Source organism: Schistocerca serialis, chromosome 2 (assembly GCF_023864345.2).
Source record: "Schistocerca serialis cubense isolate TAMUIC-IGC-003099 chromosome 2, iqSchSeri2.2, whole genome shotgun sequence".
Classification (NCBI taxonomy): Eukaryota; Metazoa; Arthropoda; class Insecta; order Orthoptera; family Acrididae; genus Schistocerca; species Schistocerca serialis.
This window is the reverse complement of record NC_064639.1, coordinates 34,450,384-34,475,040: the sequence shown is the minus strand read 5'-3', so window position 1 is coordinate 34,475,040 and position 24,657 is coordinate 34,450,384. Positions and strand designations below refer to the sequence as shown.

General features: G+C 41.3%; 1 pseudogene; it reads left to right on the top strand.

The window, feature by feature from the left end:
- Window positions 1-484: 484 nt before the first annotated feature.
- On the top strand, window positions 485-23,242 carry LOC126456749 (dehydrogenase/reductase SDR family member 11-like; annotated as a pseudogene).
- The last annotated feature ends 1,415 nt before the right edge of the window (window positions 23,243-24,657 follow it).

Genomic DNA, 24,657 nt, shown 5'->3' with positions numbered 1-24,657 from the left:
ATTCTGAGCCGTCAAGGGACCGCCAAATCAGTACTGTAGGGAAGGGAAGTGTTGGGGAATAAAATTCGTAGAAGCAGACCAAGACATGAATACAGTAAGCAGAGTCAGAAGAATGTTGGTTGTACTAGTTTTGCGGAGATGAAGAGGTTTGCACAGGATGGAGTAGGATATAGAGCTGCATCAAACCAATCTTCGGACTGGAGACCGCAAGATCGACAGCCAAAGACTCAAGAAAATGTAGTGAACGTTAGTCGCCGACCGGTAGTGATAAGAGGAGAATATGCGGATATGACAGAACGAGCAACTGACTGCTCTCCTTATCAGCGTTGCCACACTTTATCACGCAGAATACGACAGTGGAGGGGGATCTGCTGTGACGAGGCACATTAGCGCGGCAGCAGGGGCCCTAGGCTATATAAACAGAGCTCCGCTGCTCCGCGCCAGTCCGAACAGGCCACTGCAACACGCGAGCAACCAGTAGCAAGTAGAAGCGACAATGGGCATGGAGAGGTACGCGGGCCGCGTCGCCCTGGTAACGGGCGCCAGGGGGCTCCGGCATAGGAGCCGCCATCGTGCAGTCGCTGCTCCGGAGGGGACTCACCGTCGTCGGGCTGGCCAGGAGGGTCGACCGGGTCAAGGTAGGTAGGCCTTCACGGGAAAACGTCGCTCGAAATTAGCAAATAGCTTGAGAGAAAGGAAACTTACATATGTTAGGACATTGATTCACATTTTATAACAACACTTTATACGAGGCTTTAATTATGTTTGTTATTTAGCATGGGTTCCAACAAGCCGTTCAAAGGGCAATGTCCTAGGATGCAAACAAACATCGCTAAGATATTAAGTAAGGATGGCGGTTATCGCTGAAACAGTCGGTTTTCGGTTGTACCGATATTTTTCGTTTCCAGTTTAAGCACTCAAAATAACCGGTTTCTTCAATGATCGATTTCCGATTTCCTTTATTCATGTTTTTCTAGTAATAAACATAGTCTTCCAACAAGGACTGAAAATTTCTAAGGCTCCCTCAGACATTTACGTCACACGTTTCAAGATATGTAGAATCAAAACATCAAATAAAATTAGGTGCATAAAAGAAAACTTTGTCCGTCTACTGTCCACTGGTACTCTACTGGCCAATTAAAATTGCTACACCACGAAGATGACGTGCTACAGACGCGAAATTTAACCGGCAGGAAGAAGGTGCTGTGATATGCAAACGATTAGCTTTTCAGAGCATTCACACAAGGCTGGCGCCGGTGGCGACACCTACAACGTGCTGACATGAGGAAAGTTTCCAACCGATTTCTAATACACAAACAGCAGTTGACCGGCGTTACCTGGTGAAACGTTGTTGTGATGCGTCGTGTAAGGAGAATAAATGTGTACCATTACGTTTCCGACTTCGATATAGGTCAGATTGTAGCCTATCGCGATTGCGCTTTATTGTATCGCGACATTGCTGCTCGCGTTGGTCGAGATCCAATGACTGTTAGCAGAATATGGAATCGGTGGGTTCAGGAGGGTAATACGGAACGCCGTGCTGGATCCCAACGGCCTCGTATCACTAGTAGTCGAGATGACAGGCATCTTATCCGCATGGCTGTAACGGATCGTGCAGCCACGTCTCGATCCCTGAGTCAACAGATGGGGACGTTTGCAAGACAACAACCATCTGCACGAACAGTTCGACGACGTTTGCAGCAGCATGGACTATGAGCTCGGAGACCATGGCTGCGGTTACCGTTGACGCTGCATCACAGACAGGAGCGCCTGCGATGGTGTACTTGACGACGAACCTGGGTGCACGAGTGACAAAACGCCATTTTTCCCGATGAATCCAGGTTCTGTTTACAGCATCATGATGGTCGCATCCCTGTTTAGCGACATCGCGGTGAACGCACATTGGAAGTGTGTATTCGTCATCGCTATACTGGCGTATCACCCGGCGTGATGGTATGGGGTGCCATTGGTTACACGTCTCGGTCACCTCTTGTTCGCATTGATGGCACTTTGCACAGTGGACGTAACTTTTCAGATGTGTTACGACCCGTGGCTCTACCCTTCATTCGATGCCTGCGAAACCCTACATTTCAGCAGGATAATGCACGACCGCATGTTTTCCAGGTCCTGTACGGGCCTTTCTGGATACAGAAAATGTTCTACTGCTGCTCTGGCCAGTCCATTCTCCAGATCTCTCACCAATTGAAAACGTCTGGTCAATGGCCGCCGAGCAACTGGCTCGTCACAATACGCCAGTCACTACTCTTGATGAAATGTGGTATAGTATTGAAGCTGCATGGGCAGCTGTACCTGTATACGCCATCCAAGAGCTGTTTGACTCAATGCCCAGGCGTATCAAGGCCGTTATTACGGCCAGAGATGGTTGTTCTGGGTACTAGTTTCTCAGGATCTATGCACCCAAATTGCGTGACAATGTAATCACATGTCAGTTCTAGTATAATATATTTGTCCAATGAATACCCGTTTATCATCTGCATTTCTTCTTGATGTAGCAATTTTAATGGCCAGTAGTGTATATTCGGAAAGCAATGACGGTCGGATACCACAAATGGTGACCAGTATTCTCCTACTGATTCTAGCTGTTTGAAACTCAGCTCAAAAATCCTGTTCTAATTGAGGATCATACCAATTTTTGGGCGTTACGAATAGTCAGTGCTGAAGGGTGAAAAGTGAGGTTAAAGATTCCTTCGTATTAAGTTGTCCGATTCCAAGGCCTTTAAGCAAAAAATACATTTTCTGTAGACATGATCAGCAGATCAGCTACCTTCTACTGTTAGTTTAAGTTTTTAATTCATTATTTTTCGTTCAAAAAATCCAAATGAACAATCTAGATAGTAGCCAGAATAGAACATTTACTATAAACAACTACATGACAATAGTTTAAATTTCGGTAACGAATTAATTCAATAGCTAATATTTACTGCCCATTGCGTTCAAATAGTTGAAATGGCTTTAAGCACTATGGGACTTAACATCTAAGGTAATCACTCCTCTAGACTTAGAACTACTTAAACATAACTAACCTAAGGACATCACACACATACATGCCCCAGGCAGGATTCGAACCTGCGACCGCAGCAGCAGCGCGGTTCCGGACTGAAGCGTCTAGAACCGCTCGGCCACAGCGGTCGCCCCCATTGCGTTCGTAAATTCTCGTTCTGTAATGTGTTGATCTGTAACTCGACTCCTTTCTTCAGAAATAATATCATTCAAAGACAATAGCAGTCTTTGAGAACCGATAGATCTTTATAGCAACGATAAATATTGTTTTTCTACATACGACAATCCTACTCTGCTCCCAAAAAACTAAACGATCTCTTCTTCTGGGTAGTTAAGGACAACGGGCACATTATTGTCTCTGCAATCCTGTACCGATTCTTATCTCATGTGGGTGTTGCCTGTTTTAAGTGTAAGCGTTATTATTAAAATAGCTATAATCAATTTCGCCATTTTGTACACTAACCCAATATTTCACAGTAATGGAAATTTTACGAATCAGCGTCACGCGTTTAAAAAAAAGGTGTAATTTAAAAACCAAAAATATTTGGCGCGACTGGTATGATAAATTGATGATCCGGGTTTTTATCCGGTTATTAATACAAAGTAAGAACACCTATTGTAAACGAGACCAAAAACTATCGAGAAGTACCCGTTATTCATACCTACAATACCGGTATCGGTTTTTAAGCAATGAGTTTTCCCCATACCTAGTATTAAGAGCTCCATACAGTTCGTAAGACATCGTTATGGTGTCATGTTACCCATGCAATAAATGCACTAATAGTTATCCGAAATGTCGAATTGACATACCATGGATTTTCTGGATAGCGAGCAATTGCCTCTCAGTATAAACTCCAGATACGAAAATATACCGATAGACAACGAGGAGTTGTAGAGGGTCACTTGCACAATAAATTTTTGATAGGAACCTATGAGTAGAAACGTCAGCCAGAGACTCAATGGTGTGTTAAATATAATCCTGAATACTACTGGCCCCTACATGGTGACTCCGAATTCCTCTGACAAAATTTCTGAGGATGTTTAAGGATGTTTTCTGAATATTTTGATACAAGAGAATCGTGGTCTTTAGTGTCCCTTTGCGACGCACTAATATAATTACAATTTATTTCTATTCTTCTATTATCGTTGTTTGTATGAGAAAACATTCACAACAGCGAATAAGCATGCAAAATGCAAACAACGTAACACGGGAGCTTCAGATTTCCTTCAGGCGCCTAGATGCGAATACAGACACAAAAATACTGTTATGAAGTTGCCGTCGGTGCGGGAACGGCTCAGTATATAGTCACAGATCTGCTCTTTCGTTGCATTGAGTAGGAAGCTATACACAGAGTGGCGTCTGTAGCATGTATCACATGGATGGGCCATATTGCAAACCTCGAATACACGAAGATAAACGTGAAGGACAACATACAGCTGCAAACAATATTTTGTATTTATAGACATCACCTGGTTGTCACACACCTTGAAAATTCCGTCTTGTCGTCTTCGGCTAACTTGAAGAAGCTCGTGCTAGCATTTTTTCTCGACAAACAGTTAACTGTTTAGATTTCTGTGTACAGTGGCAGCAATAAATAGAGCTTCAGTAAAAATATAGGTAACCTTTCCGATGCAGCCAAAATTGCAAGAATATTCAAAACATCACTATGAATTCAGCTGATGCTGGAAAAATGAATGTAAATAACTGTAATTTGAGTGACGTACCACCTGTAGATTATGGAGTAACCATCAAAATAACCAGTCACTGTTTCTTTCTGTTGGTATTTTAAGCGTACAGGGTCAGTCAAAAACTATTGCAACTCGGATGAGAATAATTGAAAAAATTACATGTGCAATTAATTTACATAACAAACATAATAATAATAATAATAGTGACTTACAAGACGATAAAATAATTGATTAATTTTTTATTTCTACAACATTTCCAACTCCTGCTCGTTCCTGTGGCCTGTGCCCGTAAATACAATAATCTCGTTTGCTACCTCACTATCATCATTTCCTATTCCACTCTCCCTTAAATCTACACAGCCTGATTTTTTTTTTCCATTCCAAACAAACTATTGTGAGAGCAGTGAAAATATGGAACTTTTGAATGGTGACAACTTAATCAATACAAAATAACAAATTTTAATAAATTCTGTGACTGAAACCACAATGCACCTACATACATAACTGTATTTTCCGATACATGCGCTCCCTACTAACAGCAAAATACAATTGAACAGCATTTCAATTCCTGTATCGGAAACTTCAGTACACCTGTATATACTGAAGAGCGAAAGAAACTCGCACACTTGCCTAATATCGTGTAGGGCTCCCGCGAGCACGCAGAAGTGCCGCAACACGACTTGGCATGGACTCGACTAATGTCTGAAGTAGTGATGGAGGGAACTGACACCATGAATCCTGCAGGGCTATCCATAAATCCGTAAGAGTACGAGGAGTGGAGATCTCTTCTGAACAGCACATTGCAAGGCATCCCAGATGTGCTCAATAGTGTTCATGTCTGAGGAGGTTGGTGGCCAGCGGAAGTGTTTAAACTCAGAAGAGTGTTCCTGGAGTAACTCTTGTAACGTCCCCTTATAAAAATTATTGAATTACTGTGCTGATAAACCTCTTACATTATTTGATTTTCAAACAGCTGAGCAAAACTGAACGTACTCAGACATTTCGCTCTTTACCTATTCTGATCAACACTAAACTGACACACAATATTTTTTAGCGCAACGCAGTCTGACTTTCAATAATCCCTACAAAAGAATGGCACTGACTAACATTAACCTATACCTTTCACAAATCACATACCTCACAAAAATATTCGTTACTCGAACTACTGCAATACAGCGAACGCTACTACTGCCAGCTAAATAAAAGATTCAAACTACTGAAGGCACTAACTACTGATAGGCATAGTTAGCAAATGAAAGATTTTGATAGAGAACAAACAATGTATTTACCTGTCCAAAAGTCATAATATATATATAGCAGTTCATGACATCCATTCTTACAAATGTACTGTTTCTGATGGACACACTTCCAGATCATCCGCTCTCAAAAATCCGCCATCCCACTTCACCACTGCTGGCGGTTCACCTCCAACTGCGCAACGCTACGCGCTGTTAACAGCCAACAGCCCAACACTACAATAGCGAATATTACAACAATGCCACCCAGCCACAGACTGCACACAGCACAGCCAGTGATTTTCATACAGAGCGCTACGTGGCGTTACCAATATAAAAACCTAAACAGCTTACTTACACTGTGTAGCAATTCTAGACGTGTGGGGTGTTGCAGTGTCCTGCTGGAATTGCCCAAGTCCGTCGGAATTTACAATGGACGTGAATGGATGCAAGAGATCATGCAGGATGCTGACGTACGTGTCACCTGTCAGAGTCGTATCCAGACGTATCAAGGGTCCCATATTGCATGCGTCTCACACTTTTACAGAGCCTGCACCAGCTTGAAAGGTTCCTTGCTGACATGCAGGGTCCATAGATTGATGAAGCTGTCTCCATACCCGTACACATCAATCCACTCGATGCAATTTGAAACGAGACTAGTCTGAGCAAGCAACATGTTTCCAGTCATCAACAGCCGGCCGAGCGGTTCTAGGCGCTTCAGTCTGATGTTAAGTCCCATAGTGCTCAGAGACATTTGAACAATTTGAACCAGTCATCAACAGTCCAATGTCGGTGTTGACGGGCCCATGCGAGACGTAAAGCTTTGTGTCGTTCAGTCATCAAGGGTATACGGGTGGGCCTTCGGCTCCGAAAGCCCATACCAATGGTGTTTCGTTGAATGGTTTGCACGCTGACACTTGTTGATGGACCAGCAATTTTCAGAAGGGTTGCACTTCTGTCACGTTGAACGATTCTCTTCAGTCGCCGTTGGGCCCGTTCTTGCAGGATCTTTTTTCGGCCGCAGCGATGTCGGAGATTCGATGTTTTACCAGGTTAATTCACGGTACACTCGTGAAATGATCATACGGAAAAATCCCCACGCCGCCTATATCACCACGTTCAGACTCACTTGAATCTTGATAACCTACCATTGTAGTAGCATTAACCGATGGAACAACTGTGCCAGACACGTGTTGTCTTATAGGCGTTGCCGACCGCAGCGCCGTATTCTGCCAGTTTACATATACGCATGCCTCTACTAGTTTCTTTCGCGCTTCAGTGTAGATAAACCTTGTTTTCCAATGTACGTACTCCCCGGTAACAACAAAATATTGAAAATCATTTCCATTCTTGTGCTGTTTGAGGCTTTCCCGGCGCTGCATCTGCTTGATAGGTTCCCGGGAATTACGCCGGATAATACTATATACAACACTATATACAATATTTCAGCGAGACAACTGCCCGCCATCTTCAGGTGCTACTGTCGTGTCGCTGAGAAGCTCGCCAACTTATATGCTGGCTTTCTAGAACAGTGCAGGCGCCAGCGGGGCATAACGTCATCGAAGACCAATCGTAGACAGCGTCGAATACCAGAGCCCTCTGCTGGTGCCTGCACTGTTCTAGAAAGCCAGCATATAAGTTGGCGAGCTTCTCAGCGACACGACAGTAGCACCTGAAGATGGCGGGCAGTTGTCTCGCTGAAATATTGTGCGGTTTCCACAATATTATCCGGCGTAATTCCCGGAAACCTATCAAGCATTTCCATTCTTGTATTGGACACTAAAGTGAATACCCCATTAACAGCAAACACTTGAAACGGAACATACCGATACGAATGACACCCGATTTCCGGCCTACCATGTAAGAAAAACAAATTATGGCTCAAAAGACATGGTTTCTAGAGTATATTTATTTCATATTCACCTTGAAAACAGCAATAATGCTAACACTGAGAAAGTATGAAATACAGAATAACAAACTAGAGTTTGTAATTTTGAAACAGATTAATCCATGTGTTGTTGTGACTGATGGCGTAATGATCAAGCACTCTTTGCACATCAGTTGTGATACTGAACTTCTTAAATATTTTTTGCACGTCGCATATGTGAAAATATTCTTTCACTCTATGCAGAGGAAGCTGGAATATTCACTGATTGACTGAATTTGTACAAACCATACAATAAGTTTTTACTGCTCTAAAAACGTAAACAATGTAAGTAACTATTACTCTTCACACCAGTTTGATGTTCATGTCTTATGAGATCATTTTTGATATTTTAATTTCTGCCTCCAACGATTTAATACCGCATAAATAATTTTGAGCCTACAACAGTAACATTTGCTTGCACCTAAAACTTACAGTGTTTGGATTTAGACAAGTGATTCCTTCCGTTATTGCAGAATCTGAAACAAAACGCCTCTAACTTCTCTGTTTACTACACGTAAAACTTTATCGAACTCTAATGATTTGAAATTATTTGGTTTTGCAGGTTTCACGCTGTCTTTCTTCGGCAAATTACATATACCCCAAAATGTTTTGGCAATTTTCGAATTCCACCAAGGGAAGAGGATTCCGTGGGAATATCAGCAAGTATTTTTGTTGGCAGATGTACACATTATTTCCATACACTAGAAACCGGAGTGATTCACACATTTCAGTGAAGTGATCCTTTGCAGCTTATCTCGGCTAACTGCTCCAACAATATCACAGTCTTTGCCCTGAGGGAAATCAAATAGTAACTAGCACTTTTCTAGCAAACATATCAATAAGCATAAATGTTAGATAAAAAAATGTTTAACTTTGCACTAAATCCTCATTCTTCTGCATCTCGTTCTTAAAATTCTACCTGGATATTTGCGAGAGTTACAACGATAGCCTCAATTGTCTTCTTCACAACCAAGCATGAAATGTACTGACTGGCAAAGCAAACTAGTAGAGAAGAAGCATCTAACTTTTTTGGTGGTTCAGGGTCTATAAATGTTTCGTATATGTTACTATCTGAATGGTCCGAATGATTATGAATCGTTGTTCAGTTTTTAATGTGATTTGATGTACTTGGCAAATACTTAGTTATGTCGCGATATTATTTTACTCAAATTGTGGTGCGTTGTTGTTGTGAAAAGAGTCTGGGTGTTAGTGCTTTGATGATAGTGAGGCAACTCTGCTACCGGAGCCAAAGTTGACAGATTCTGCACCTCTGTTTCAGGCTCTAGAGCTGAAGGACGCCCCCGGTAAACTTTACGCTATTCAGGGTGACGTCAGCAGCGAGGACAGCATCCTCTCGGCATTCAAGTGGATCAGGGAAAACCTGTCCGGCGTCGACATTTTGATTAATAACGCCGGCTTGGGAAACGGTCATGATTTGACATGTAAGTAGATGAGCTCTTTTTTTTATAAATCCGCTATATTATATTTAATGTCTAACAGATCAATCTGCGTTTGGAATAAGTAATCACTGTGATGCATACTTGAGCTGTTGTATAGAAAAGAATACGACTTTCAAGATGGCAATCTCCCTTCAAAGGGAGCAAAGGCCTGAAGCTTAATGTTCACTTTCTCGCTGTATGGAAGTCGTCTCACCTGCAACAGGCTGCAAGTAGGCTAAGAGCGTCCTACAACATTCCCAAGGGAATTGTTTCAGCATTTGCCGCGACTATGTGAAAAAATCGCAATTAGGATACTACAATGAGAAATTGAACCTCTCTAAATTCGGATGTCATTCCACATTCCAGTGTCTTAACCACTGACTGCCATTTCTAGGCTCTGAGACAGGTCAGTAAATCCGTAACAACTATTGTGTTTCATTTCTTTATCAAGCGCTCTTCTGAAACTATTGTAAACGTAATATTTCAATGTCAAAACATAGTGCCGGCCGGTGTGGCCGAGCGTTTCTAGGCGCTTCAGTCCGGAAGCGCACTGCTGCTACGGTAGCAGGTTCGAATCCTGCCTCGGGCATGGATGCGTGTTAGAACTACTTAAACCTAAGTAACCTACAAAGTCTAGTCGACAGATGGCCTCAGATGTTAAGTACCATAGAGCTTAGAGCCATTTGAACCATTTCAACCAAAACATAGCGATGTATATTTGCTAACGTATCACTTTCAGCGAGGTTTTCTTCGCATGAGATTTTCCTTGCATTTTATCGCGAAATTCTCATTTTCTACTGGCTGTTGTTTCAGAAGGAACAAAAGATCCTGCTTAATCGGCCTTTTCAGTTCGTCAGTCAGTGAACTGCACGTTTAGCGCAATTCGCTCAGCTTATGGTGGAGACAGGTAAACCACAACCTGCGGGAATCGGTGTGGAAGGTCTGGATAATATGCCGACGCTCTAGCGATATGAAAATCGACCTCCGAGTTACGGCGATAGTGCCTGTGTGGTAGACAGTTTCACTCCAGGAAGATGCGACTCCGTACACGTCACGTACGGTCGCCAACTGGTCTCCTGCATGAAATAAATCCCCCACCTGCGACCTCGATGATCAGTTCGTACAACGCCTTTTATGCTTAAGTTTCTCCGATATCTAAGTAGATGTGTTACATCTACATTTTGACAAAGGACTTTGATTTTGCAACTCTGATTATGTTTGTTGGTGTTTAAGACTATTCTGACTTTGTTCATAGGTCGTGATTTGAGCTAATGTTACTGGACGTCGGAACGGTTGCTCCGTACTATTGTGTCGACCACTGACTCATCGTCGATCTTGGTCTCGACTGTGTTGTAGGGAAGTGCGTAGTTTCTGTCAGCAGACGATGTATGACGTTTCGTACAGTCCAGGGTGAACGTGATTTCTAGGAATATGTCGAAAGCCCCAAACGTCATTTTCAGGAAAGGTACTCTTTCAGGGACTCTCTCAACACAGCAACAAGTAAAAAAACCATTCGTGTTAGAATTTACGCGATTCACAGACAGATCCCTCCCAGGATAAAGTGACGCTGTGGAGACAGTAGTAACATCTTATTAGTGCAGTGTCAATATGCTAAATATAGCGAGGACAGCTAACACATGCTTGCGGGCCCGTAGAAACGGAAAACGAAATAGAGCGAGGAAGACTGGAAGATATCTGTCTGCGTTGGTTACTAGCGAGTAGTAGACCACTAGCTTGATATCGATAAGAAATATAGTATCGTATATATTGCACGAGCCAGGTGACACGGTGCTTGAGACACTGTGTCTGAATTCAGAGGAAGTGGAATTCAGATACGGATGCGATCTACTTGGTTTAGTTCCTCCCAGCTTCTTTACTACGCTCTGACGAATACCAGAATAGTTCCTTCAAAACGATTTCGAGTGAATAAACACAGAAAGCAGAGTAAGGTCATGGCACCTAAAATTGCTTTCAGTCCACCTAAATATTCACTATTTCTCCGATTATAAGCAGATACTAAACGTCAGTTTTAGTGTCTCTTCCGAAGGCAATGCCCTGATTCAGTTCCATTTCTGTTTTCCTAATTTAGATCTCAAAATTTATCTTGTGCCCGCAAGTCTGAAACTAGTAATAGTGGAAAACTGTACATTCTTACTGCACAATTCTCGCCAACCGAGTTAGTGTACTGGAAACACTGTCTCCCTTTTTTTAGAATCAACGCCGACAGCGAGTATCGATAGTGACGCAGAGATGCTGTGACTCACTACAACTGCGTTTGTGACCGCAGTGTGCTGCACCGGCGGGTCAGCCGCGCCGCGCCGCGCCTCCCAGAAGCTGCTACAGCAGCTGGACGACCCGTTTTCTTTTGCGCTATGGAGTGCAATGTTGCTTTTAGTTTATGACCATATCGTTGCGACTACGAGGACTCTCTTTCCTTTGTGGACGTCTTGGTTTCGCTATTGACCTACATCCAGTACCTAGCTTACGACGAATACTGCTCTCTCTTTCAGTTTCCACTTTGCATTTTGTCTTCCTTTCAGTGGGAGTTCAGCTAACAAAAGCCGCTTTCCCTTGTGTCCGCAGCTGGTAAGACGGAAGAGTGGAAGCGCATCCTGGACGTGAATGTGCTGGGTCTGAGCATCTGCACCAGGGAGGCCGTGCAGGACATGCTGAGGAGGGGCGTCGACGACGGCTTCATCATCCACATCAGCAGGTGGGCTGCAGCGGGGGGTCTGGCCAAGCGTATTACCCACCTTCAAGCTAAAAACCTCTTCCGCTAGCGAATGATAGGCTCGTTTCTAGCTTACTGGTCTCTGCGACCTTGGAAACACCTTCCGTTAAACAAGTAGGCCTAAATTATAAATTTATTTTCACCTGATTGAGCTCACGATCGGATTTGAAATAATGTTATGACTGTAAAATAACTACGAAGGGGTCAATCGACAATCGGTGCAAAACCGTTCCTTCTTTAAATTTAAGTATATAACGATTGTGGTTTTTGAATTATTCCCGGAGGATCGGAAACTTTCGAACATAACAACTCTGATTTTTTGGTCAGTTTTGACATCGTTTCATTGTTCATCAGAGTACTTATTGGTACCTAACAATGATTAGTAGCTGGTTTGAAGAAGACATAACAGCATTATTTAATCATGCGCTAACCTCCAGTTACTTTTCGTTTAGCAACAAATATTTTGAACAGATTGACAGCATTGTCATGGATAGCCTCGTCTCACCACTGGTAGCTAATTTATTTATCTAGAAGTTCGAATAAAAAGCACTCAGCTCCGTAGTTTTAAAACCGAGAGTGTTCTGGAGATGTATCGATGGAACATACATAGTTTGGCTCCACGGAGAAGACAAGTGGATTGATTGTCTTGGACGACTCAACTCCCTTCAAGAAAATATTTAATTTAGAACGGAACGGGAAATGAATGTCTGTTTGTGACTGTATTAGTTCGACATAAAAAAGATGGCTTTTTAGTACATAGTGTTTACCGTATGCCCGCTCATACCGATTTACTCTTGCATTCAGACAACATCCTTCACAAACTATGAGTGTATTTAAAGCTTAAGCACATAGGGTTGATAGCTTACAGAGTGAATTGATACACTTGGAAGAAATGTTCCATAAGAATGGATACACAAAACACCAAATTAAGGGAGCCGTAAAAGCGCACAAGCCAGTCTAGCCAAAAGAACAGCAACAAAAAAAGAGACGTAATTTCTACGACCATCCTGGCGTTTGTGGAAAATATCTCTTCAAAAATTGCAAGAATAAATAGGAAACACAAACTAATGTGATCTTCCTTCCACCGGCCAAGACACAAGCTCTTTTGACATCCCTGAAAGATGGTCTGTTTTTATGAAATTCCATGTGAGTGTGGTAAACGGTGCATAGGACAAACAACACTTACTGTAAGAGAACGTTGCACTGAATACCAGCGATACACCCGCCTTTTACAGCCGAATAAATCAGCAGTGAATGAACACTGTATTTCCACTGGTTATGCCATGAATTACGGTATAGTTAACATATTGGTCAGACCCTCATTCTGCTAGGATTCGGTGGTAAACGAAGCTGTGGAAATGCAACTAGCAGACAACCTGCTCAACACAGACGAGGGGTTTCAGCTCGAGAAATGATGGAAAATCTTCATTTGACGTCTTCGACTTGAAAGAAAATATGCTAAGTTTTAATGATCGCTGATTCTGCGCTTGCTTTACTTTACTCTTAGACGCATCAAGTTTAATCGATGAGTGGCGCTCTTGTTCAAGGAAGTTAACTTTGTTGCTCCTGTTATCAACACTTATGTCTGACGCTTACGTGTTTACTCCGCAGTGTGTGAAGTGACTGAAAAAGTTGAAAGCGATTCATCTTGAGAATGGCTGATAGGCTGTCAGCCGACATACCGCTATATGAATTAAAAATATCCCCGATGCACTCCCGAAAAGTGATGCAATATGTAAGGTTTATTTACAGAGCTTGTTCACTGCAGTATTAAATGAATGTACGTATACGAATTCAAAATGGCAGATTACACTAGTCGACAATGTAGTCTACAGTTTCAAATAAAACAAAACTTAGTTTTAAAAGAACAGAAAATTGGTGAAATAGTACGCAATCTAGCAGACTGCGTGCACAGTACTTTACTAAATCCCACTATATGAAGAACAAATATCATTTCCTTCAGCATTTACTCGTTTCTCACGAAGCCTGACGAAAACGTAGAATCCGTTCCGAAAACATCCAAATCACACACGAAATTCTGTTGCAGAACTTGTGACTTTCGACTATGCGGCTGCCCACCGCCCAGAAACTAAGGAAATCTTGTGTGTGCTATGTCTCCACAAGAAGTCGCCAATCTTTCTCCTGGAGCAAGTGTTCTCTCCTCTATCTCCCAGTACGAAGTTTCCGTTTCATCCCCAAAAAACAAATCTCGCCAACCCTTCCATCTTATGTGTACACTGCTATCAGGGCTCTCTGGTCTTCAATTGGCTGTAGCTTTTTACTTATTGCTCCTTCCAGTTGCGCCGCCAGTTGTGACGTTGATAAAAACATCAAATTTACTAGCTTAGAGATTATTCAAGGATTAACGTCAATGACGTCTTATGTGAAACACGTTAAAGCGCACGTTCATCTGATGTTACACAACGTATAAATAAATTATTTATATATTATGTTATATCAATATTTAGCAGCATCTCTAAATTAAGTCTTTTCACATCTAGTAAAGTAAATCACAAGAAATTACTGACACTGTTTACTACTAAAGTGCAATGAGTAGGAATACTGATCACTGTCTGTACCATTTACTCAACTTAGAACCGTTGCTAGACATTTATGTATTAATAATTGTCCACGGGTCTTACTTTTATGACACTGATGTGGGCCAAAGATAAACGACGTTCCTAATTTTCTATGTCATAGAATGTTTTCATTAGTTATGCGGGGTATCTAGTCGGAATTTTCATTTCACTGTCCATATCTTGGGAGTCCTAAGTTTAAGCTTTCATGAGTTTTCCGTTTTACGTTGGCTGCATCAACATACCTGGAACGCTCTCCGCGAAACGCTTTCTGCTACTCACTCCGTGCAACAGGCAGCTCTTCGCCGTCCGCGGTTGGACGCTTGTCTTTCGGGGCGTGCTCATAGAGCTACCTCAACAGAAGAATGTAAATTATGACGGTACGAGCGCAGAGACAAAATTCAATCGCCGAGCGGAGAAATCTCCGACCCGACCGGGAATCGAACCTGTTCACTTTCGGTTAGTAATCTGCCGTGTTGAGCGCGAGGCTACCGAGGTAGACTACGTTTGTGTTTCCGTTCACATATGCTCAGATATCTTTTTCTAACACTTCCCTTAATGGAAACCACTTTACTCGCCGCTCTAAGCTCTTTCCAGCTGTACTGGCCTCTCACGTCAGGGTGGCACTGAATTCCCTTACATGAGATTCACAGCACGCCTACAGCCACTCATCCTGGTAAATCCTCTCTCAAGCCAAATTTTCCTACAGGATGCTACAACATTCTTTAGCACTTAAACTTCGAACGTGGAGAAATTTCCTCTTACTTAAAACAATTCAAGGTGCAATGCTGTCATCTCATACCTATCACGACTGAGTCGAAATACAACGTGATCTTACGAGAGCTTGCACATAGTGCATGGCGGAGGGTACTTTGAGGCAATATAAACAATTCCCATTCGCGTATTGAGGGAGGAAAAAATATCTCTACGTCTCTGCATGTGCCCTAATCTCTTACACTGTACTTTTGGAATCCAGGTTCCCTAAATGAACCCAGAATGATTTCGCGAGAACTACGTCGCTTTTTCTTCAAGGAATCAATTTCATGTTCCCGAGCATTTCTGTTACACTTTCTCGTGAGCTACGCCTCCCTGTTGTGATACAAGCAGCGCGTCTCTAAACCCGTTCGTTGTCTATTGTCTTGCCTAGGTGACGGAGACTCCAAATGCTAAAACTGTAGAATTATTGGAACATTTCTTCAGAAGACCAGCTGCACTTCCCACAACGCTTCCAACTAATCGAAGTCTTCCTTTCACCCTCCTTGGTAAAGCTTTTCACTAGCAGCACTAAATACGTGTAAAATGATGCGTGCTGAAAATGTTCGCCTCTAATTTTGTTATCAAATGCTATCGGTTTCATACCCTTTTATTCGTCCACAGTCAAGGAAAACTTCTGGTCAGAGCCGTATGTCCAGCGCCCCCTGCCCCCTTCCCCATATACACACGCAAAATTACCTTTCTGAAATTTTTTCTACATATATTTAGGCAATTTTGTAATTCGTAAAGTAGTTTTGATTGAAATTAAGTATCACTGAAAAATATTACATAAATGAGCTATATAGGATGCCATCAATGGACCAATTAACTTTTGTCTCGAACTGAAGGAAATCCAATGTTTCAAATGTTAAACTGAATATCACAACTCATTAGGTAACCTACACTGTAGTGTATAACGGTTATTCCTGTAATACGATTAACACCATCAGGAATAAATGATGAATTATTTCCCGTAATGGTTCGTTCATGGATACCCGTTACAATCAACGGACCTGTTGAATTCCATGAATGGATCATCAGATGTATATCCGAAGTTTCGTGACTAAACACCTCTCATCCGGATTACAAGGCCTGGGTGGATCTGAATGTTGCCACAGAGTATAATTAAGAAAATAAACATTATTAAGTGAAAATTAATTTGAATTCGAACGAAGAATATTGATTGTGAACACAAAAAGAAATAGAAGTAAAAACAGCAGGAGAACAAACTCGGGGAGATGAATGAAAGAGAAAACTGGATAGCAAAATTTTGTACAGAGTATAATATAATAATTGTCAGCACTTGGTTTGAGAATCATCTAAGAAGGTTGTATATGTTGAACAGACCTGGCGCCAATGGCAATGTTCAGATCAATTATATAATGGCAAGATAGATTCAGAAACCCGATTTTAAAGTGCAAGACATTTCCTGTGGCATATATGGACCCTGAGCGTAATTGATCGGTTTTGAACTGCGGAAAAACTCAAGAAATAGCAAAAAGAAAGGATATCAAGGAGATGAGGCATGGATAATCTGAAACAACCAGAGGCTGTTGAGAGTTTCAGAGAGCCCATTAGACAACGTTTCAGTGAAACGGGAAAAAGGAATACAGTAGAACTAAAATCAGACGCTGGTCAGAGTACAAGTGTGTCTGAACACATAGTACACGAACATTCCTAATGTTGGGCCTTCACAGCCGACGACCCATGCACGTGCCAATGTTAACACCAAGACATCGACAACTACGACTGAGATGGGCGCGTGACCATCGGCACTGGACGTTGGCGCAGTGGCAGAGCGTTGCATGTTCTGATGAATCCCAGTACCTTCTTCATGTGCCGATGGAAGGGCGCGAATCCGTCCCCTTCCAGGGGAACACCTCCTTCACACCTGCACAAGCAGGTGGCGCCTTTATTATTTCTCTGGAGAACATTAACGTGGGTTTTCCATGGGTCCAGTGGAGTTCGTGTAAGGCACCATGATGGCCAAGCATATCGTACACTGGTTACAGACCACGTACGATGGTGTTTCCTGAAGGCAGTGGCATTTTTCAGAAAGATAACGCACCATGTCACAAGGCCAGGAGTGTGACGGAATAGTTCAAGGAATTCAGTGGGTAGTTCCAATTGATGTACTGATATCCCCTTCGCCATATCTGAACGCGTTCGAACACATCTGGGAGATGATTGAACGTGCCGTCAGAGCTCATCGCCCCCCTCCAAGGAACATAGGAGAATTTGGTGATTTGTGTGTGCAAATGTGGATCCAACTGCCTGCAGCGACCTGCCAAGGCCTCATTGCTTCCATGCCACGATGCGTTGGCGCTGTTAATCGTGAGAAACGTGGGCGTTCCGTCTATTAGGTGGGTGCTAATAATGTTTTGGTTGAAGGAAGAAACAGTGACACTCATCCACTAGAGCTAAAGCCCATGAAAGTCACTTCGTTTTTTCCTTGCCCCCAACGCGCACTTGGGAGTATGGGATCCACTTCTTTATTGCGCTTGTTTCTTTCTGCAGTTCCAATCAAGCACACTTTGTTTCTTATTTCTTCACAATCTTCTGCTACACTCTCGCGTTTTCGCAGAAAGAAACCTTGCGATACCAGAAATATGAAGCTTTTATGAGTACTGCTTACTAGCTTTGAAAATGTAGCCTACTTCAGGAATCTAATCTTGTTGTCTGTTGTAAGACATGCCTCTTATGTGAAACACTTTGTTCACAGCATAGCGGCGCACGTGCCACCACTGGCCCCCATCATTTCGATGTACGCAGCGAGCAAGCACGCCGTCAAGGTGCTGGTGGAGGGCCTCCGGAAGGACCTGGTCGCCAGGAAGAGCAAGATCCGCGTTGGAGTAAGTTTTCAATCCCAAACTAGTGGTAGGGTTTGGTAGTCATATTTGCGGACTAAGTATTTGTTCATTACACTGTAGAAACATAGTTAATGTCGCTGCAGAATTCTTTTGAGGTAGTAGTCCCTATGACAAATAAAACCCATAAAGCGGCCATTATGTTGAGGCCCTTTCCAAACTTATGAATATTCTTCGCACGGTCTTGCTTTAATAATCTAATGGTATTCGATTGTAGCACGGACACCCAAAAATTTTTTTTTTTTGTTAAACTCTAAAGGATTGAGGAGGGGACACACATATAACGTATCCTCTTGGTCTCGTAGAGGAAGATGTCGAATAATCCGGAATGGTGCAGAAGGGAAGGTAAACTAGCAGCATTTAAGACATAAAAACTACACATTGGAATATCATGAAATAATCTTGTTATAACCACAGATAAAGTAGTTCATTGTTCGGGTCCAGTGATTAAATCTGTTAGGGACGACATGCCAGCGCTTGCTAAAACTGGGGCTGAACCTATGATCAGGTGACAGTGGAAATTACGGTTAGTATGTAGCGTTCATTTTATTCATCTGGAACTAAATTATACACAACTACAGTGTACAAATTAACATCAACATGACATAGATTATTTTTACGCGGAGACAATGCATGAGTACTTTATTACGACAGATGATAGTCTTGAGAGACGGGAAAACTGTAGTAAAGGAAGGGGAGGCAGTGTTGTTGAACGGTCTATGATCAAAGAAAGAATCGAGCAAATGTAAATCGGTTTAGTAGGAAACGGCCTTAAAAACGACAAAATCTAGTATCAGACTCAATTTGTTGGCCACATTTTTTATGAGATAGTAAGTCTGCCATGTCCATTTGCCTAAAGCCGAACATCTGCGTTAAAATTCGTTGTAATTGAGGCAACTCCTTTTAAGCAGTCACAGATGATCCCACCACTTATCTGCATTTTTTCAGTTTTTGTTTTCACACACTCATATCCAGAGCACTGTAATTGAAAAGATATGCCTTTAACCATTCGGATTCTTGGAATGAGTTCCTTATCTTAAATTTTTTTACGACTAAATATAATTCTTGCACTCTCATCATGGAAATATTCTGTGCATTTAATGGATAAAATTCCAAGTAATAAACTCACTGTTTCTCTCTCTGCTGCTCACCACAGGAAGTTTCTCCAGGATCTGTGAGAACTGAGTTCGCCAAAAACTTCCCTGGGGTTCCTGCGGATCACTATGACAAGAATCCCTGCCTGGAGTCGGAAGACGTGGCGGAGGCCGTTGTCTACATGCTGTCGCAGAACCTACGTGTACAGGTGAGCTGGTGCGCCCTGCGTTATCCCCACACAACACCCGCATTTTCATTGACTGTTTGTTCGTAACAATTCATTCGCTGCTTATATATTAATGGCACTATTCCTCTTATATTCTGGTTTGATTTTTTCGTTTCTCTATCATTTTTTATTTGGTACTATTCCTTGGAATTCAAGCTGCATTTAATAAACAGCCGAATTAATAATTTTTATTTCACAGGGGCGATCACCAAACAGTCGCACGTATTTGAGAAGTTATTTTATTTCATTTTGACTACATGTAGTGTACATCAAGGTACACCACAGCTGAATATAAAGAAAACTGAGCCTAATAATAATAGCCTTAATACCTACAAACGCAATTGGCAGCGTTAAGACGAGTACCTGCCCCACGTACAGCGCTGAGTAGCACTGAAACTATTGTAACGTAACATAATTGTAACCGAGCATGCCAAGCATTGCAAAATACCAAAAATAGACAGTACACCTTCAGAAGCTCAAACAAACAAGAGCTTGTCAAGTTTTTTAATTAAAAAAACCTACATAATTCTTATAGATGAGAAAAACCCTATTCTGTATGAAGACCTGTCTTCATTAAGTAAAAGTCGCGATGTAATCTATGAATACACAATACTGTGCATATCTACCCCTATGTATTACCACCACTGCTGATACATCAGAACTAGTTGTCATAACATCAAAAATGCAACCACACGCAAAAGCCAATGGCAAACGAAATATTAACTGAATAACGGTATGCAAAGAACATGCGAGGAATAGTCACAATTTACCTCGAGAGCATATCCAATAAACCAAATCAAAAAAACAGATAAGAATTGACGTCCCGTACATCAATTAATAGGTGGACAAAAACAAGAGTGGAACAAACAAGGACCTCAAACCCATATTCACTAAGGGGTCTCCTCCAAAATCTCACCTGACAATGTTATACTATTTTACTGGGAATATAACGCATCGTAGTATCGTCCTTATCTGTAAGACGACGAACCCGTCCAAATAAGAACTCACACATAGTAAGCTGTTTCGCATAGGTAGTGTGGGAATGGAACAAACTAAAATTAAGATAAGGGTGTGAAGATCAACAAATCACCGAAATATAAGCTCACTAATTAAGGACCATACTACCGCAAAAAGAGGAGGCAACAATTGTGAAAGAAAAATTGAGTTGTTAAATGACTTCATACTAAAAATCAGTGGTAGAGTGGAACAGTGCTAAATCAAAGTCTTGCAAATGATGGGGAAACCAAGCCGATAAACCAAACAATGTATGGGCACAAGCCTAAGTATGCCATGAGTCTCGAGCCACTCAGCAGAACTTGTGACCCACAACATTACACATAAACTCAAGGCTCGCAGCTGTCATCAGGTCGACGTCAATCCAAAACCCATATACACCGTAAAATGCACGTATATGGTAAGCACATCACAACATTCTCCACAAGGAGTGTGGTGAAATTAAGGCCACAAAGCTCAATGCTAAACCAATCCAACACTACTCATGAGATACAGCAAAGAGGTACCTGGGGAATACGTCAGTTTGAGTCTAAACATGTGAACGGTTATAAGGGGTATGAAGACGAATTGATTACAACAAATCACACCATAAGGAAACAGCGACAACCTCACCTTCAAAAATATCAAGAAGACCTTACTGTTATCAGGAAAATCCCCTCATAAATGCGTACAAGTTTACAAAAGACTAACACGTGGTCAATAATAAAAACCTACTACGTACCAATATTATGCAGCGTTACAAAACGAGATACAGAGAGTTAAAAAACAATCAAGATCTATGAGATAAACCACTACTCGTAACACAGGGACCTACCGTATGCCACAATCAGCCAGATTAATGCGTTAGCGTAGATGTATAAGCACAAAACATATTAAGAATCGAAGACAAAAGGTTACAGATATAGGAACGGGTAGGAAATCGGAAACATAATGGTCAAAGACATAAAATCTTGCGTTAATAAGGAAGTACTCAAATATATGTAAACCAAGATAACACCTATGAGCTAAAGAAAAAGCAAAAAACACAAAATTACAAATACTGAAATAAAACTCGTTCAACTGGCACATAGCTGCCAGGCACTGAAGGCGCCCACCCCCCCCCCCCCAAAAAAAACAACAAAAAAACAGTGTAAAAATTGACCTAAAAATGCGGTGTGACAAATTAATCATGAGCCTAGCCAAACGAAATCGGTAGTAAAGACAGAAAACGCTCCAGGGGAATCCCATAATATAATATGGAGCTAATAAACTTGATATCCCGCTCAGAATCGACTATACCAAGGTAAATATGCTACAAAGCATAGTATCGGCAAATACGAGTCGTCAAGAAAAAATAAGTGATAGAAATCCGCCCTGTGACAGCAAGCCATGTATTCCCAACCAAAATAGGCAAAAGCGCCCTGCCATGTCAAAAGTTAAATCAGTCTCCCCAATCTATTACATGAAAAGTACATATACAAAACAAAGCACCGTTAGTGATAGGCATAGCCAGCCGACAAAACTGTCATTGGAAGGACTAACGACTGTAATTAATTAACATTAAGTCATGCGTTTACCAATAAATATATAAAGCCATGAGAAAAAGGTACTAGAATATCAGATTAAGTGCTGTTCAAAACAGGATGACCTATGTTTCTAACCAACCCATACTATACTGGCCCAAGTACACAATAAAAGAAACGATGTAGTACCCCACCATTACCGAAATCGAATCATCAAAAATAAACGATCATCAGAGTGTGGCAAAACCTACGGTTTATACGAAAAAATGTAAAGGAAGACCAATAAGAACTAACTTAAATTCCTCAGCTGTCACACAAACGCATTTAGCAAAAGCTAAAACAGCTGTTGTCATCATGTGACACTTCCATATGAATTCGTTCCTGTGAGGAGAAGTGTACGATCGTAATATAAGTACTATATGCTGCATAATTTACGATGAAACCAACGGGGAAACTGTATCAGTAAAAATACAGTAACCACTCCACGAAACACCATATAACATAACACTTCAAAAGCAATCATCTCTATTCCCAGAAATGTACGATCGTCAAATAAATAAGGCATCCCGACTAAAAAACAATCCACGATTGGCGAAACATAGGTCCTAAGGTAAAGAAAAAAAAAAACTACTCTACACAGTTGGTCATAGCATCAACTGCCACAGAGGAAGAAATTACTCACCATATGCACATCAAGTATTGACGCTCAGATGTATCGATATTGACATAATGGAACTATCAGTGTTTGAATATCATGAATTCTACAACGAAAACAGAAACAGTCAAACCTAAAGTATCACATCAAGATGAACTGTCGATGGCATAGATCGGTACACCGTATCATCATGGAAATGTGTAGGTAACGCTCAAAACCCGGTTATGGCTATGTATCCAAACCATCTGAACGACTTACAAGAGGTAGTCTGTCACTCAACTCTTGCGTTATTGTAACACATTTCTGTAATTCAGGGGACACGTTCTACTTTTCTTTCCTTGTTCACCCTTTCCTGAAGTTATTTCCCACAGTTAGCAAAGTGTTACAAATATTTCTTTTTTTTTGTTTCAGGTTCATGACATCATTGTCTACCCAAACGGCAGCAGATACTGAAGTCGTCATCGTTCCTGTATTACATAACTTTATACTAAATAAATGTCTAATAATCAGTATTTTATTCATATTGTGGATAGTAACTATCTTGCTCTCTGGTCTTTTTACATTAATGTGACACACCATACTTGCACCTCATACCGCATTTGGAAATGAAATCACATCAATCTCGTAACGAGAAGTTGCATCCAGTTTCTTTTTACCATCATAAGAAACAGAAAACAGATTACTCATTTTTGTATCCTCACACAAAATAAATAGAAGAACCCCGTCTTTTTAACTGTTTAAAGAGTACTACAGCTACTTCAGTCATGCACAAAAATGATTAACAAGTCTTCAAGATACAGAAATTGAAACATTCATCATGGAAATGTGTAGGTAACGCTCAAAACCCGGTTATGGCTATGTATCCAAACCATCTGAACGACTTACAAGAGGTAGTCTGTCACTCAACTCTTGCGTTATTGTAACACATTTCTGTAATTCAGGGGACACGTTCTACTTTTCTTTCCTTGTTCACCCTTTCCTGAAGTTATTTCCCACAGTTAGCAAAGTGTTACAAATATTTCTTTTTTTTTGTTTCAGGTTCATGACATCATTGTCTACCCAAACGGCAGCAGATACTGAAGTCGTCATCGTTCCTGTATTACATAACTTTATACTAAATAAATGTCTAATAATCAGTATTTTATTCATATTGTGGATAGTAACTATCTTGCTCTCTGGTCTTTTTACATTAATGTGACACACCATACTTGCACCTCATACCGCATTTGGAAATGAAATCACATCAATCTCGTAACGAGAAGTTGCATCCAGTTTCTTTTTACCATCATAAGAAACAGAAAACAGATTACTCATTTTTGTATCCTCACACAAAATAAATAGAAGAACCCCGTCTTTTTAACTGTTTAAAGAGAACTACAGCTACTTCAGTCATGCACAAAAATGATTAACAAGTCTTCAAGATACAGAAATTGAAACATTAGTGGATTTAAAAATCTCAAAATAGAGACATTTGTAGTAGAAATTGCATTCTGAGCCTTCTAATGAAAATTTATTGTCTGTACGCTTCATTTATGATGTGAGTGGAGTACAAATACAATCATATTATGCAAACAGAGTGCAGCGTTCGAGATTTTACCACATGAAATTTGATTGTTCACTTTTCGGTTAAAGTCCTGAGGTACTTTTTACCATCCTTACGGTGGTTCATAAAGAAGAGAATCTAGCGGTTTTTAACATGACAATCATTTGTCTCGGATTACTAAATCACTCGATCAAACAGAAATCGTCAGAGTACTACGACATACGGTGACCACCATTTAGCATTGGAATGGCCAGTGTTCACCTTTGCCACCGACTGTGGTCAATGTTCCATAGAGAATTTTGAAGAACGACAACGAACACATTTCCTGTTTGTCCATCCTGTTTTTACCGTTACGCTGATTTTTAATCTGCGTTGGTAGCAAAG